This window comes from Sciurus vulgaris (assembly GCF_902686455.1).
Source record: "Sciurus vulgaris genome assembly, chromosome: 7".
Taxonomy (NCBI): domain Eukaryota; kingdom Metazoa; phylum Chordata; class Mammalia; order Rodentia; family Sciuridae; genus Sciurus; species Sciurus vulgaris.
Genome location: NC_136467.1, coordinates 130,507,129 through 130,523,179, shown reverse-complemented (window position 1 = coordinate 130,523,179; position 16,051 = coordinate 130,507,129). Strand labels below are relative to the sequence as shown.

The 16,051-nt window shown below is 34.9% G+C and overlaps 2 pseudogenes across 2 annotated transcripts; one reads left to right on the top strand and one right to left on the bottom strand.

The window, feature by feature from the left end:
- The first annotated feature begins 208 nt into the window (after positions 1–208).
- Positions 209–1,118, top strand: LOC306665786 (biogenesis of lysosome-related organelles complex 1 subunit 5-like; annotated as a pseudogene). The gene is made up of 2 exons: positions 209–406; positions 475–1,118. The product of its transcript is annotated as a biogenesis of lysosome-related organelles complex 1 subunit 5-like (transcript).
- An 11,323-nt stretch (positions 1,119–12,441) lies between these two features.
- LOC306666328 (SRSF protein kinase 2-like) lies at positions 12,442–15,819 on the bottom strand (annotated as a pseudogene). The gene has a single exon. The product of its transcript is annotated as an SRSF protein kinase 2-like (transcript).
- Positions 15,820–16,051: the final 232 nt, after the last annotated feature.

The window sequence follows — 16,051 nt, the reverse complement described above, 5'->3', positions numbered from 1 at the left end:
TCACAAAATGTAACCATAACTCCTCTCTATATAAAAAGTGGAGGGAGAGTACTCTTTTATATTTAATGCTATTTCCTTCCACAATACAGGTCCTAACCTACCCATCTTCTTAAAATTTGGAGGCAATAAACTACATGTAGAAAGTAGTAATTTAGTGTAGCAAGGTGGGCGGAGCCAGTCCAAATAGTGGCAGAGGGACAGAGACCCTATGGGTGGTGAGGTCACCCCAGAGAGCAGCATCAAGAAGAGGGACTCGCTGGGGACTGTAGGCTCAGCACACCTCATTATCAAGGATCTTGGAGAAATCATTCAAGGCTTTTGGATCACAGACTAGTTATTCAAGGTGAAACTCATTATTTTGTAATAGAATTTGAATTGGAGCATCAGAACCCACTCACACACTCAAGTTGAAATTGAAAATTCCCTTGAAAGCCCATGTTTAGTGGGAAAAACATGGTCTTTGAGAAATGTGAGTTCTTGAATATTTGAAGAATATGATCCATGAAACAAATGAACATACTCCTCCCAAATGCAGAGAAACAATGCAGGACAACTTGAAAGAAGTTCTCCAGAGATTGCAAGCAGTTAATGACTCTGTCTGTAGACTCCAGCAGAGGGAACAGGAACAAAAAATGATGTGTAATGACCACTTAATAGCTAGTGAGAAGCAGCATCATCTCCTGTGAGAGGATTTCATGAAAGAACAACCCCACCATCAGACTGAGGCAGATGAAGAGCACAGGAGAGCCATGGAGAGGCTTAAAGATCAGTATGCTAAGATGGAGAAGGACCTAGCCAAATTCTCAACATTTTAAGAATCTGAAGTACAACATTGACAGAGAAAGGAGAAGACATTGACTTCCCCCACAAAATGCTCCCACTAACATTTAGCCTGTGCTTCAAGTTTAGCAGTACTTTCAGTGGCACTCTTATGTTTAAACAGAAACTTTATCTTGAGCCTGTTCAATAGAGGAAGAGTGGCATACCATTCCTGTTTTAAGTGCCTATATAATGATCATTTGAATGGGGAAGAAGAGAAAGAAAATGGGATGAATTTACTCATTGTCAGATTTGACTTGTTTTCCAATCATTAACTGAGAGAACTGTAAGTACAGACTTCTTAGGATAATTGAACTCATTCTCACACAGGGTCGATGTTAGTTCATCACCATGGCTAACAAGGCAGGTAAAATAGCTGCCTATCACAGCTTCCTTGGCTGTGAGAGACATAAGAATAAAGCATTATTAACACATAGAGTGTTATTCCATGAGTGATATAAACAAACAGCTGACCTTAGAAAAAAGATCACATTTAAGAGAATTAATGATCAAAATATTGTCTCCACTATCACAAAGATGGCCACAGTGGTCCTGGACCTGCCTGCTGGGAAAGATTGCAGATTTTGCAGTGCAGCATAATGCCTGTGTTTCCCTGGATGACAAGATGTGTGTGCTAAGTTTTGTGGCCTTCCAGCTCTTAATATTTTTATCTTTTGAAACATGCTTAGGAGGAAAAGTTTACCAAAAGTATATTTTGGCTTTTAGCCTTTCCAAGAACCACAGTCTTGCCCATAGTATTTACCTCATTTTTGTGAATGTTTTTCTGTGGGTAAGCTATATAAGATAAGTAACGTCTATATATGTTTCAACTGTATAATGAGTAATCAGCACAATCTGCCAAGGAGTCCCTCTGGAACCATATAAGCATTCTGGCTCTGAATGAACAAGAAGTATTTGCCCACATGGCAAATGATCTGTGTTAAATGTAAATCCTTTTTAATGTTCACGTCTGTTCTCATAAGCAGGTGTATTAGGATGAAACTTGTATCAATTTCGTCATCACTGTGATCCTTATAATTCTGCATTTAACAATCAAATTGAAGAACTAAGTTGATTTTGTTTGCCATAAACCAAGCAAAAGTAAATGCAACAATTTCAAGACATTTATGTCAAATGAATTTGAGGTATGGCTGGATCTTTCTAATAGTTTTCATTGCTTTTTATTAAGGAAAGGTAGAAGAAAGAAAATATCTAACTCTCATGTTATCTCAGTGTTAACAACTGCAGAAAAATGACAATGATTGTGTAAAATTATGGCTTACTGTCAAAGCTTCATTCTTGGCTACATGTCAAAAATGTGATTAAAGTTAATAGAGGAGAAAAGAAAGAAAGTAGTAATTTATTTGGGGAGATTATTGTTTTTATTTTGGTTTATCCTCAGATACATAAGTTAGAAAAAAAGGAATTAATAGGGAGCATCTCAGATAAATAGGGAAGTCAGTAGAGGAGAGGTAGGGGATCAAGATGGAGATAGGGAGGGAAAGGGAAAGAACTGGGCAATACTATTGAAAAAATATATTGTATAAATTTTGAATACACCATTGTGAATTCCATATTTATGTATAATTAAAATGCACCAAGAAAAATGTAAATAAATTAAAGTAAGACCAGAAGAGTAGAGGAAGGGGAAAAGGGCAAGGAAGGTAAAGAGGACAAGGGAAGTACTAGGGAATTAATTAGAATAAATAATAATACATCCATGGAGGGATATGTCACAATGAGAACCACTGTTATGTAAAATTAAAATGTAATCACATTACATAAAACTAAAATATTAAAATTATATTTATTTTAGTGTAGTGCAATTCCAGATAATAATAGCAATACTGTTGCAGTCAGAAGACAGATTCATGTTTCTTAATGTTTATAGGATAATACTATTTCTGATTGAGGGTTAAAATTTGAAGAAGTACAAATTACTTGTACTGTTCACTTTAGTATAAAGCTTTATTGGAATACTTGTTTTTAGCACTTGCAAGATGGACATTCTACCTTTACATCCATAATTGTTCATGATTGTTCTCTCCCAAACCTATAACAAAAATAATCATGTCAAAAATTCATGTATCTTGGGCTAGCCAAAAACAGAACTCCTAAGAACAAAAGTGACTTCCATCCATTTGTTACATAGGGATCACAATTTCCAGGTCTTTTTACAGGTGTGTAGGATTTCAGAACATACGTAAACTCAGAACTGTACTTTCTCCCTTCTCAGATTCTAGCACTTCTGCTTTAAGCCATTTTATTTTGGCATGTTAATCTCCCTATGGCTCCACTTATTTATGCAAATAATATTTGAGAATTAAACTAAATAACATTGTAGACCTATACACAATGGCTCCTAGTAGGTTTTCAGTAAATACCAGCTATCATTTTCAGTAGAGAACAGAAAATACTTGCTAAAATCAATTTCCCTGACCCAGGAATGCGTACCATTTACACTTTTTGATATAGAGAAAGGAATATTGAAATGACTGTTTCTAGGTCAATAAATATTCAAGTTTGCACATGATATCTAATTCAGAGACCTGACTAAAATGTAAGTATAACAAAATAGTTTCCCACACAAAGGAATTTTAGTTTTTCTTCTGTTACCTAGATTTCATCAAGAAGTAAGATTTTTGTCCATCTCACTGTCTTCTAAGTATTTAAGTCTCAGACCCATCATGAGAATTAAAGCTGTCCATACAATCAATTACCTGTATTAATGGCATGATGGAAATCAGTAGAAAGTTTCAAAAATCAGTTTTAGTGATGATTTTTCAAGACAGCTACCAATGTTCACAGGGATGAAAGATGATTTTGTCAACTGTATTTTCTTCTTGTTTTTGTCTTTGCTAGCTTAGTTTAAACTCTGTTTTAGGCCATGGTTTTTCAGATTTTTTCCAGAATATTGGAAGGAAACATTAATAAAATCATAAAAGTAAAAATTTAAATGACCTACACTTGTAAATATTAGAATATCTTACAACCATGAAGCTGAAAATGATATGATAAATTTTATTTACCATGGTAAATGATATAAATTTCTCTAAGTTGAAGGTATTTTTGAACATCTACTTTAATATATATTTGTAAATGATTTAATATAACTTAGTAATTCCAATCACTTAACACTTTAGAAAATAAATAAATTGGAAATAACTGATGAGTTTTTATAACCACAATAAATTTAAGTTAGATGCTTGATCCAAATGTATTAAATACAGAAGACTAAAATAGTTATACTAAAAAATTAAAAACAAGGGCTGGGGAGATAGCTCAGTTGGTAAAGTGCTTGCCTTGCAAGCACAAGGCCCTGGGTTCGATCCCCAGCACCACAAAAAAAAAAAAAAATTAAAAACTTCTATAAACAGAAGCATGAGGTTGAAATAGTTTCCCAAATATTTCAAAGGCCTTCTTGGGCCTCAGTATCCAACTGTGTTACAACATATTCTTCTATACACTGAAGATGAATACCAGAGACATTTTCTGACCATGATTATTTGCAAATGTCCTATTATAACAAATGCAGAAATTCCTATATAATTTAATAAATAAAATATCAATAATTTTGTTTGGATTTTATCTTTCTAGAAATAATAACTTAAATATGAATGAGAGAATACAACTAATGAATATGTGAACAACAAGCCCTGTGGATGAAATAGGATAAGGCAACATCAATTCTCTGACATTTTTTGTCTTGGGCTGACCCACAGTTAACTACATGGCCACTTGTAGGTATGAAGTGCTACTTTTCCTGTATTTGCTTGACTTCACCACTGTAATAATGTCTATGTAAAACAAGGAAAGATTAATTCAAATTTTCTTGCTATAATTTTTGAAACATTTTATTCTGATTTTGCTTTAACACCTTTGAAACACACACCTAACAAAAATATTCATGCATCTCTTTTTTCTCCAGTAGACCTTTGGATTAAAATCTATGAAATTCATGTGCCAATATTAGAAACACTTCAGTCACTTATTTTGTTTTCAACAGTGATTTTCAAAGGGTTTAAAGTACCAAACTAATTTGTCTGAAGCATAATTTTAGAAATATGGATATCAAATACAGTGGTAGGATCTCTAGGAATCTGCCTCCTCTGCATGCATTTTCTAATGGACTGTTGCTTGTTTTACACATTGAGCTTTTAGACCTCACAGTTTTTTTTAACTTACTAAGGCAGATCTTCACTGAGGCAAACTTCATAACATATTTTGATTAAGTTTGACAAATTAGTTTATACTATTTGTATTTTTAACCAAATGACTTTTCGTATACAAATATAATGAATATTACAAAATATTCAGTTTTCTAAATTGTCTCCAGTTTTGACTTTGTATCTATGAAATGTGTCAATGAACATCAAATTTAGATTTTGGTTGGTAACTAGTTTTTCAAGTCATATTACTACATGAGTCTGTGGAGAATGTATAGATAAAGAATATTCATATTCTTAATTTGAATGTGTTTATTTGGGACTGTTCAGCTCAGGGTGAGTATAACATTTCTCACCTGTAATTTTCAGCAGCTCTGCCCCAACTCAAGTTTTCATTTTACAGTTAAAGTGTAAGTCTTCATCACATGCTCTTCAGATTTTTTTTTTTTTACTTCCCACTACCACCAAACTACCAGGGCAAAATCCTGAAGTCAGATATCTATAATCCAAACAGTTTTTCTTCTAACAAAGGGGAGAATAGCCACAAATCTCTGTAGCCTCATCATGTAATGAGTGTATCCTCAATGCTGTTATAATATTCCAGAAAAAAATTCATTTCTTGCAGCAGTACAGCCTTTCAATGCTGTTGGAATGTGATGTGATTCATTTGTACCTTCATTCACCTATGCTGCAGGAACAGTGTATATATGTCCTAGTGGGCTCCATCAATATCATTGGGCTGTCATGAAAAAGTCACAGATGGGGTGAAACAAATTTATTTGTGCCAATTCCAGAGTCTCTATATCAAGATTTCTCCAGGAATGGTTTCCTCTGAGGTCCACACTTTGACATTTATGTTGCCATCTTTTGACTCTCTTTGCATGACATTTTTTTCCTATTCATCTGTATCCATATTGCTGCTTTTTATAAGGAGAAAAATTTAATTGTATTAGGCTTCATACCAATTAACTAGATTAGCATTAACCATGACTTTAAGAACCATATACTGAACTGAGTATCCTCAGTACAGTATCCTGAGTAGCTTAGCTGGTAGAGTATTTGCCTTATATGCACAAGGCTGTAGGTTCAATCTCCAGCACCACATAAATAAAAATAAAAAAGGAACCATATATTTAAATGAAGTCACAGTCTGAGGTACCAGTTATTTGGAACATCAACATGTGAGATTTTGGAGGGATGATACAATTGGGCTAGTAATATATACTAGTGGGCTGTTGAAAACAGGCTCCCAGGAAAGGGAATACTGAATGAAGAGATGTGAACATGCAACATTTTAATAGCTACAGGCAGATAGCATCACAGATGGGCTGCAGAAGTTTAAATGGCACAAGAACTCTCTAATTGTAGCAGCTTCTCTCAGGATTCTCTTGGTTTTGACATTTAAAAAGTTATATTTCTTGGTTAATCTCTTGTCCATGAGGTAAATAAGATCACATTCTTCCTTTTTTTTTTTTCAATTTCCCAACTGAAAAACTGAGTTATTTCTCAGTTGATTTATCAGTCATATAGATTATTTTCTTCCCTCAGTCTTATTTAGATTTTTGACCCCATGTTGTGCTTTCTTGCACCAAGTTGTCTCGAAGTATTTGCCCCAATGTAGGAACCTGGGTTGATGTGTTACTGAAGACTTTCCTTAACATAAAAGAAGGACAAACAATATAGTCTCTCAATTCAAATGGACCTCCTAGGATGTTTTCACTATGCTCTCTCCTTAAATTGGAGAAGAAATATAATTTCTCAAACAAATATCCCATATATTAGGAGTAAACCAGACTTTGAGAATCTTAGAAGAAATTTCATACAGTTCTGTCCTGGGGAGTTGTCAGTCTGAAATATGCTGAGAATCCATTTGCTATCTAGAAGCCTGTGTTTTCTCATCTCTACAATTGGATGTTTTTAGAGGACTCATTTGAATCAAGGCTTCATGGAAGAATTGATATAAGTTGCTCCCACAACTGTCAAAACACCTTGAAGTTACTCTTTATATAATGCTTAACCATTTTCTGACCTATCACCACTTTTTTTCTTCAAAATATAATCTTTTCATCAGGGTCACTCATGTCATCCACATGCCCAGACACAATATGCCAACTCCTGCTGGCCTGAAATCCAGATTCCATTTCTTTGATATTTTATGGCACTTCCATTAATTGTATGTCCCTCCTTTGCCTCCTTTTGTTCTATGCCCTCCATAAAAAATTCTTCTGCATGACTCTATAGTGCATTTTTCTCTTTGTTTTGAAAACATAGGGCTTGGTGGTCCTTTACATTCCTCTGAACCAGCCTGTTTTATAATTAATAAACACTGATTTAACTTCCCACATATTTAAATCAACCTATATTTTGATATGTAAAGGGGCTTTGAGATAAATTTTAGCTGGTGTTTGTCCTTGAGGTAAATTGAATCAGGATTCCCTTGATTCTGTAATGGGAGCCCCAAGATGATACTTGGGTGGGAACGTTCTCTTTGTGTTGTGCTATGTAATACACAGGAGTGGATTTTATATACATATATCACATATCCTGCTTTTTTGAATTATTGTCACTTTTCAAGTCTGATGAGAATAAGAAATATTGCAAAAGTTTTGTGATCTGGTGGAACTATTTTGGCTTTGGAATCACATACAGCTTATTCTGATTCCCAGGGCACTTACTTATTAATTGTGGGAATATGTTCACAGGAGGAAACATACATTACATCTTGGCCAATAGGTTTAATCTCAAATTTCCAAGTAATTTTGCATTTTATGTATTTAAACATCAGAGTCAGGGCTGTGGAAGATTGCAGGCCATGTGTCCCTAAATCCTAGGCATTTTTATTTTTCTGCTGTATGATGTCTGCAGTGTGAAAAACTTGTGGCCAGTCTGAAGTGAGAAATAATGTTCTACTTTTGGACACTTCCTGGATGGAACTTCCTGCTCCCACTCAGGGTATTGTTTCTTCTAATTTTGGGCCTGAGGAGAAATATTATTAGGAAACTCTATCCCTCAACACTAGCATGTAAAGCAATAGATCATGTCCTTTAAATCCCTGACATCAGGAGACCCATATCCCTCAACACTAGCATGTGGCTACAGTAAAATGAAGTATGCTGGAGAGAGTCAAACTTGAGGGTGTCATTCCAAAATCACATGTTCTTCATTGGTAGTATTTTACAAATCACATGAAGGTAATATGCTTGAAATGCTGCATTATGTTATTATTATCAATTCCAACTCTTTCTTTTTATGCTATCAATATAAGTATTAGATATATTTAAATTACCCTTGAACCTTAGGTGTTGTTTTCATTGGATATTGTTGCCTTAAGGGGTTGTTCCATTCAAAGTTTAGTCTGTCTCCTAACTTGTAGCTGTATAATCACTTTATTACTTTATTATATGCAGATATTCTCTTTAATTTCCCCAATAAGAGATTTTAGTAGATAACTTAGAATAATTATTGTCTTGAATTAAGCAAATATTATCTAATATAATTTGCCTGTACTTGTTAATCCCACTGCCTTCTTAGAAATCAATCCATCTCCCCACCATTAAAAGATAGGCAAATGAAGTGAATACAGTTCTAATTTTTCCACATATGTTGAATTAATCTTATGTAACAAAATAATTGAGAAATTCAAGCATGTAGGGGGAATATTACATTTGTGTCTAGTTTGTCAACATACAGTTTCTGGTTTTCTATCCAAAATTTAATTTTAAGACATCTCTGACAGTATTTTGAAGTTATTTTTACAATTTTATTTTAGAATGTGTTCACATGTATTGAGTACCTCTCAATAGGGATACATGCATGATTTTTACCATATTATTTTCTGGCATATTACCAAGCACCGCAATGATTTAACAATCATTCTCTTGTAGATTTAGTGCCTTGCAAATAAAATAGATTTCTTCAGAAAAGTAACCCATGTATACGCATTCTTTAATTCCCAGTCAGGGCCTTTTCTACTGCATTTTCCATGTTAGGCTCAGTTGACACTTATTATTCACCTTACAAGATAGTTGGTGCTCTTTTGATGCAGTTCTGTGCTCTCATAATTGTCTGCTTACATTTCTGATCAATGTAGTTTTAAAGAATTTACAAATCTCCTGACTTTTATTCTCCTTACTATTCAATTCTGCTGATATAGTTAATTGTTTAAATAATATTTTTTACACCTTTTCTCTGATGACTAGTATACTGATATGTCACAAGTTTCTTCACTTTCAAATATTTTGAGCAGCTTTCCTTGAATATGTAGAGTATCAAAAACAGATATACCTGTAAGTGTAAGTAAAATGCTTGGCTAAAACAAAAAAAAAAATATGTACAGGTTAAATGAACTACACTGGAAAACTTAGAACACATATAGCAATTTGTAGCTCTGTGAACCCGAGCAATTAAAATTTTCAGCCTCTGTTTCCTCTTACAAAATATAGAAAGGAGTATCTTTGTAAAATCTGGAGAAGAATGAACAAAGTTATTTTATGTAAAATGCTTAATTTATCTCCCACATAGGAGTATCTTGGCTTCATATAAATATTGTTTTACTTATAATACTGACAATATTTGTAAAACCATTGAGAAGTTTTGATGTGGGAAAGAGGACATCAAGCACGTGCAGAAATGCTGTAATGGATGAGACTACTTAGAGGAGGTTAAATTACATGAAAGTAATTTCAACATTATTTAAAAATAAAAACACATATTTCTTGGAAAAGTAAACATCAGTAACACAGACTTGGGAGCAGTTTATGGCAGCATGGTCCATATGAATAGAACTAGTAGAAAGAGAATATATAAGTTTCTCTGACAAAGTGACAATCAGTTTTCATTCAATAGAGAAAATAAGTGTTGCAAATAAGGAGAGTTTAAGTGTCTTCATTTGATTTTGAGACAAAAGGGAAATTTGGAGATTAAATTTTTACAGAATAAAAGAAGAGGATTGATGTTGAATCCCTTGAGAAGTTTTTAAGTGTTGGTTTGTGTTCTGGATTACTGGAGTAACAACATAATGGACATTGTACAAAAAAATGCATATCCCATTTATATGAGTAGGAGGAATACAATTCATAGATGCAAAGGCATTGGTTTTGTGTTGAAAGCAGTGGAGAAGTACAAGAAAATAGTCCACTTATCTTTTCCACTTTCTCTGAAGCCAGTCTGAAATAGAAAATTGTCTTTGCACACATGCATTCAGGAAATGCACATAAAGTGAGGAATGGGGATTAAAAAATAGAAGTAATTTCAAATGTGGGAGTAGTTTGAGAAACAGAAACAATCATAGAAAGACATTCAATACATACTTATTGCATGTTGGGCTTTTATTTGTCTGATACGTAATATTGAAATGAAAGATTATATACACCATAAACACTTAAAAATGAGTGATTGACTCATACATACTATTCTTTATTCTTAAATAACAAATACATAGCTGATTTTTGTGGAATCTAACCAATTGAGTGAAGGCAACATCCCACATTATTAAATACTATGAAAAACAAAACAAAATAAAACAGTAATGAAATAGAAAACAGTAAAAATGTCTATGTGGCTTATCAATTTAAGTATGGCACCACAATTATACTCAGGGAATGTTACTATTTAGTTTTGATAATACAAAAGAACAGTTTATGAATGAAAGTCTTTTGTATGATCTAATACTTTTCTGACAGGTAAGTACTTGCTTACCTGTTAAACTCCATGTTTTTTTCTTTTATAAGGAGAACATTCAAGTTGAACATTGAACTTACAAAGTGGAAATTTTTAGAGTGTCAACCTTGTTCTGTTTCCTAATCACATCATACTATTATCTCAAATATCTTCCTCAATAAAGTAATAAATATGAGGTTATTAAAATTTTATTATTAAAAATTTTTTATTGTTTTTGGAACCATTATACTAATACAAAAAATGCTTGCTCTATGAGAACATAATCATAGTGGTTGAATGGTAGTTTAATAGAAAATAGGAATGGATTTTCTTAGAGCTGCTTTAAAGGATACTAGCTATATTACGGAAAAGACTTTCATAACAAGTGTAACAAAAAGGTGATAAAAATATGGTTGTTAGAGTCTTCTTGTCATGAATTAATCTATTCAATTTATTTATATGTAATACTAAAATATTTGTATAGATATTTATAGCACATTCTCCCTCTTGAAGAGAAAATATATCAAAGGAGAAGTTCAGCTAGAATATTTCCCTTCTATGCTCCTCTGTCTCCTCCATAGGATAAAAGAGATGCAATACACTAGTATTATTTTAACATTCTTAGAATATCTGACTCTGCTTCTTTAATCTAATGCCCTGTTAATAAAATATTTCATAGTATCTTTCCTTTAGTTCTTATTGTATTATTTCTCACTCAATTCATTTTTACCAAACATGTGATGTGATTTGATATGAGAAAACATTAGATGAGCACTAAATAGCATAATATACATCTATTGATGCATCCAGGTAACATTGTATTTATGGAGCAAGAACATCAAGGAGCACTCATTTGATAATGGACAAAGGAAAATGTTTATCAAATAAAGTATGTGAGAACCAGAAATATACTTTCATGAGAAATAACCTGAAGACCATTATTTTATCCCAAACCTGTTAATGATTGTTAAACTGTGATTATAGGCTTTGTAATTAATTTCAAATAATCCAACACCTCCAAGAATTAGTATGGGTTCAGTAAGATTAATTAATCAGGATAGAGTGCTTCACAGCTAAACAGAAATAAAATTGCAGCATAATGTTAGCTTTTGAACACTGGCTTCATGTTCAATGACTGGAGAAAATGCAGAGATATAATACAGGAAAATTTCATCATTCCCAGGAAATCCAAACTTTTTTTCCCATTGCTACCATACATGCCCAGGTCACTGCCACCTCTGATCTAAACTCCTGCCCTGGAAGTTGTTTGCCCTGTTTCGATTACTGCCTATACCCACCCTGTTCTATTTGCTATGCTGCAATCAGTGCTCTCTTTAATAATGAATCATATTATGCCATGCACCCCATCCCAGAATCACTCCGTTGCTTTGTGTCACATTATAATATATACTTCAAATCCTGATGAAGAGATAAAGGCAAGACATAGACACATTCTGACAGCTGTTACTGCTCTTTGTTTCTAGTTACTCTGAGATTCTTCCCCGATCCACAATAAGGAGTGTGTGTGTGGTTTTTATTTATATATTTATTTTTCTGGTACAGGGAATAAGTCCAAGAAAGCATATCCATAAACACTTAGACACATTCCAACCATCCCACCTTTATAAAATTTTGAAACAAGGTCTCTTTAATTTGCTTAGGGTCTTGAAACTATAATGCTTCTGACTCAGCCTCCCAAGCTGTTGGTATTGCACACATGTTCCACCACACGCAGATAAGGAATTGTTGGGTTTTTGTTTGTTTGTTTGTTTGTTTGTTTTGGGAAAAAAACAAACACTTTAATTTTTAAGATAACTGCAATCACCTCAAACAATGGATTATTGTTACAACACTTGTTAGCTTTTCACAATCTAGTTATTGGAAAGGCATATGAATAAATGTTAATGGACAATGTCAAGAAAAAAGAGGCACCTTAATGAATGTAAAATTTAAAATAAAAAGACATTCAATTCACTGACATCTAAAAGAGGCTAAATATACTTCTATATATTGACATTATAAAATTGTATTGCCTACTAATGGTTTTTGTGTCCTGCATTCTACAATTAATTTTAAGGAAATGCATAAACAAAAACTGTGTGCAACCTGCAAAGGGAAAATCACTTTCTCATTCATGGAAAGACAAAGAAAAAGCTAGTATAAGCTGCTGTAGCCACACATAAAGCTGCCTATGGAATGAAAGTGATCACTGTTACCTTTGAGCTGTGAAAAGTATTCTTCCCTCCACACTGCAAACTGTACATACTATACCTTGTTTAGACAAACATGATCATGCTTTTCCAAAAAATATATATATTTTTTTCATTCCACACAAACTGAACATGTTTCCCTTGTCCAATTTAATCTATGTATTTTAACTTACAGTGCTTGGAGTAGGCAACACAACGTGGTACCGAGCCATCACATTTTCAAAGAGAAATCACTTTTTTTTAAGTACTTTTAAAAATATGCAAAAATGCAAATGGAACTGCCAAATTATAAAGTATATTTTAGAATAAGAAGCATGTCTTTTCTTCTTTTAAAGTGCCATATAGGGAATGACATCTTGTTATCCAGAGCAAATTCAGTTTAAAATCTAAAGTAAATGGACTATTATGGAATGAAAAATTTGCACAACTCCTTGGAGCAGTGAGTGTCTGCTACATGCAATTTGGGCCACAAAGCACTCAGGACTTGGTAGATTTTCTGAAAATTTGAGTTCCCATCCCATACTCAATGGAAAGTAACATTTACAAGGGTGCATTTACATACACTAATACAGGAATGATGTCCCTTTGCCAGAAGGTAAAATTGTACATTTCCTTGCTATTTCTTGGTTCCAACTTGATAATTTCTTAAGATTGCAAATTATATGGTACTCAGCTAAAATATTTCTTCATAAATAGTTACAAAACCTGCCAAAACACAAAGGGGAAAAGTATTTTTCGTTTAAAAAAATGACATTTGAATGTCACACAACATGAGAAACAATGCTTAGAGACATGTTATTGTTTCCAGAAGAAAATGGTCAGTAAACTACTTAGCTGAAGACAAAGACTACCCTTCCCTAGGATCACAGTGCACAAAAAGCAAAATGTCAAACAACAGTACCTCAAAGCAAAATAAAGGTCTGAGGATGAAGCCAGCTCACTTGTAATCCTGTTAAAGAATGAGAGTCATCGTTTAGGTCCAATGTACTGGAAAACACTTGCTAGCTCAGAATGCTATATTTGTAGAATTTGCTAAGAATTCAACCAAGAATGTCGAAGGCGTTCACCAGCTGAGGCTCTTTTTTCTGGAACCATTTCTAACATTGGGATCAGGAAATCTGTAAACTGTGCAGCATCTTCATGGGGCCAGCCATACTTTTCTACAAGTATATCAAAGAGGCTCCAGGGCTTCAGCTTGGTGATGTGCCACAGTTCTCCTCTGTGATTGAAGAATTCCCAAGAATATTTTCCAGAGAGAGCAAAGTGCCTTGGGATACTGCCTAGCAGCTCTATGATGTGGGCTATGTGGTCTTCATCTCTGGAATAGTCTTCCCCAGAATGTGGTTCGAACAAGTAATCTGTTGCCAGCTCAAACGCCATGCATACTGTACTCCAAATGTCTGCAGGTGTACTGTAGCCTGCTCCTATTAAAACCTCTATGGATCTATACTAACACATTTGGATGGCCTCTGTGAAGTGTTTATGCACCCAACAAGCATTTCCCAGGTCAGCAATTTTTACTCTAATTTTATCTGCATTCCAAGGATCCAGGGGGTTCACCAACAAGTCAGCCGCCCAAGTTTTTGTTTTTGGGAAATCCCCAGTACTAGAGGCTGAAACTGTCCTGCTTCTGTCATGGGATGGACTGCTTTCCTCTTGCTCAGTAAGAGATCCCTCAGAGAGCACAGAGCCCCAAGCCACAGAGAACAATAAAGGGCCCAGAGAACAATGAAGTAGAAAACTCTGGAAACTGTGACTCTGGAATCTTATGTTGTCCATTTGGCAATTCACCATTGAATTGTTCATAGGAGCTGCTGTATGTATAATCACTTTCTGCATTGGGCTCATCAAGGTTATATTCCTCAGGATTTGGGCAGTCGTCTTCATCATCCTCTTTGTCCTCCAGCTGCTATTCCAGTAAGAAAGGACCATTCTCAATATGGCCATTGGTTTTGGGTGACCCTATCCATGTAGGGTGTATATTTGCAAGTTCCTGTTCAACATCATCTTCATCTTTCTCAACATTTTCTTTCTCAGCATCTTCTTTCTCTTCTTGGTCCTCAGCTTCGCCATCATCTTTAGCAGTCTCTTCCTTGGTTGCCTCCTCTAATTCTGCCGCTTTTAGTTTCACCTCTGGGCAGTACTCATCATCTTGTTCATTGGAAGGTACAGTGGAGGTGATGGTTTCTTCTATTATTTTCCTTTCAGCTTCTCGTTCCAATTTCTCTATCTCCTGAAGGTGTTTTTCTAATAACTCAGCCTGCCTCTTCTGTTTCTTTTTCAGCTTTTTCTTCCTGTTTTTAGATATTTTTCCTATAGGTTTTTGCTGTGGAGCCGTACTCACTGCAGACCCTGAAGGAGGAGGTGCACCTGCTTTCTGCCACTCAGTGGCCTTGGCTGCCATTCTTCTCACATATGCATCATCCACACACATCAAGATGTTTTCGGGCTTTAAATCAGTATGAATAATCTTGCAATTACTGTGTAGATAATCTAAACCTTGAAGGACCTGTCGAATGATACTCTTCTCACAACGTACTGGGAGGCCTTGATAGTTGGATTTGATGATTCACTTGAGGAGGTGGGGGCCAAGCACTTCAAAGATCATGCAGACATGTATCCCATTCATGCCTGAGATCTTGAAGTCATCAATGAGCTGACCACTTTGTCTTTGTTTGGGTCACTAGGATCACTTTCTCGGACACATTTTAGCAATTTTATTTCATCCAAGGCTGTCTCTGTATAATGCTGGACACTTTTTACAACTTTCATTGCAACAAATCTTTTCCCCTGCATATCCCAGCACAGCCAGACAGTGGAGAAGTGCCCCCATCCTAGCTTTCTAATGACATGATACCGACCATTCAAGAGGTCTCCAATTTTCACTGGATGATAGCCAACTTTGCAGTAATCTGCAGGGTCCTCTTGTTCCTCATCATCTGATCCCAGGATCTCCTCCTCTGGCTCTGGGGTGTGGGGTTTGGCAGCAATGGTGGTGGTGGAGGAGGAACTAAAGGAGCTTTCTGTTGAGGCTCCGCCTTTCTGAAGAGGATGACTTCTCAGAGTTAACTGACATCAGCAGCTCAATCTTCTGCTTGATTTTTTTTTGGATGTTTCTCTCTTTTTGGCCTCTGTTTTTGGGCCTGAATGGCCAGCACTTTCCAGGAGCTCATCCTGACGCGGTGGAAGCTGGGCTTC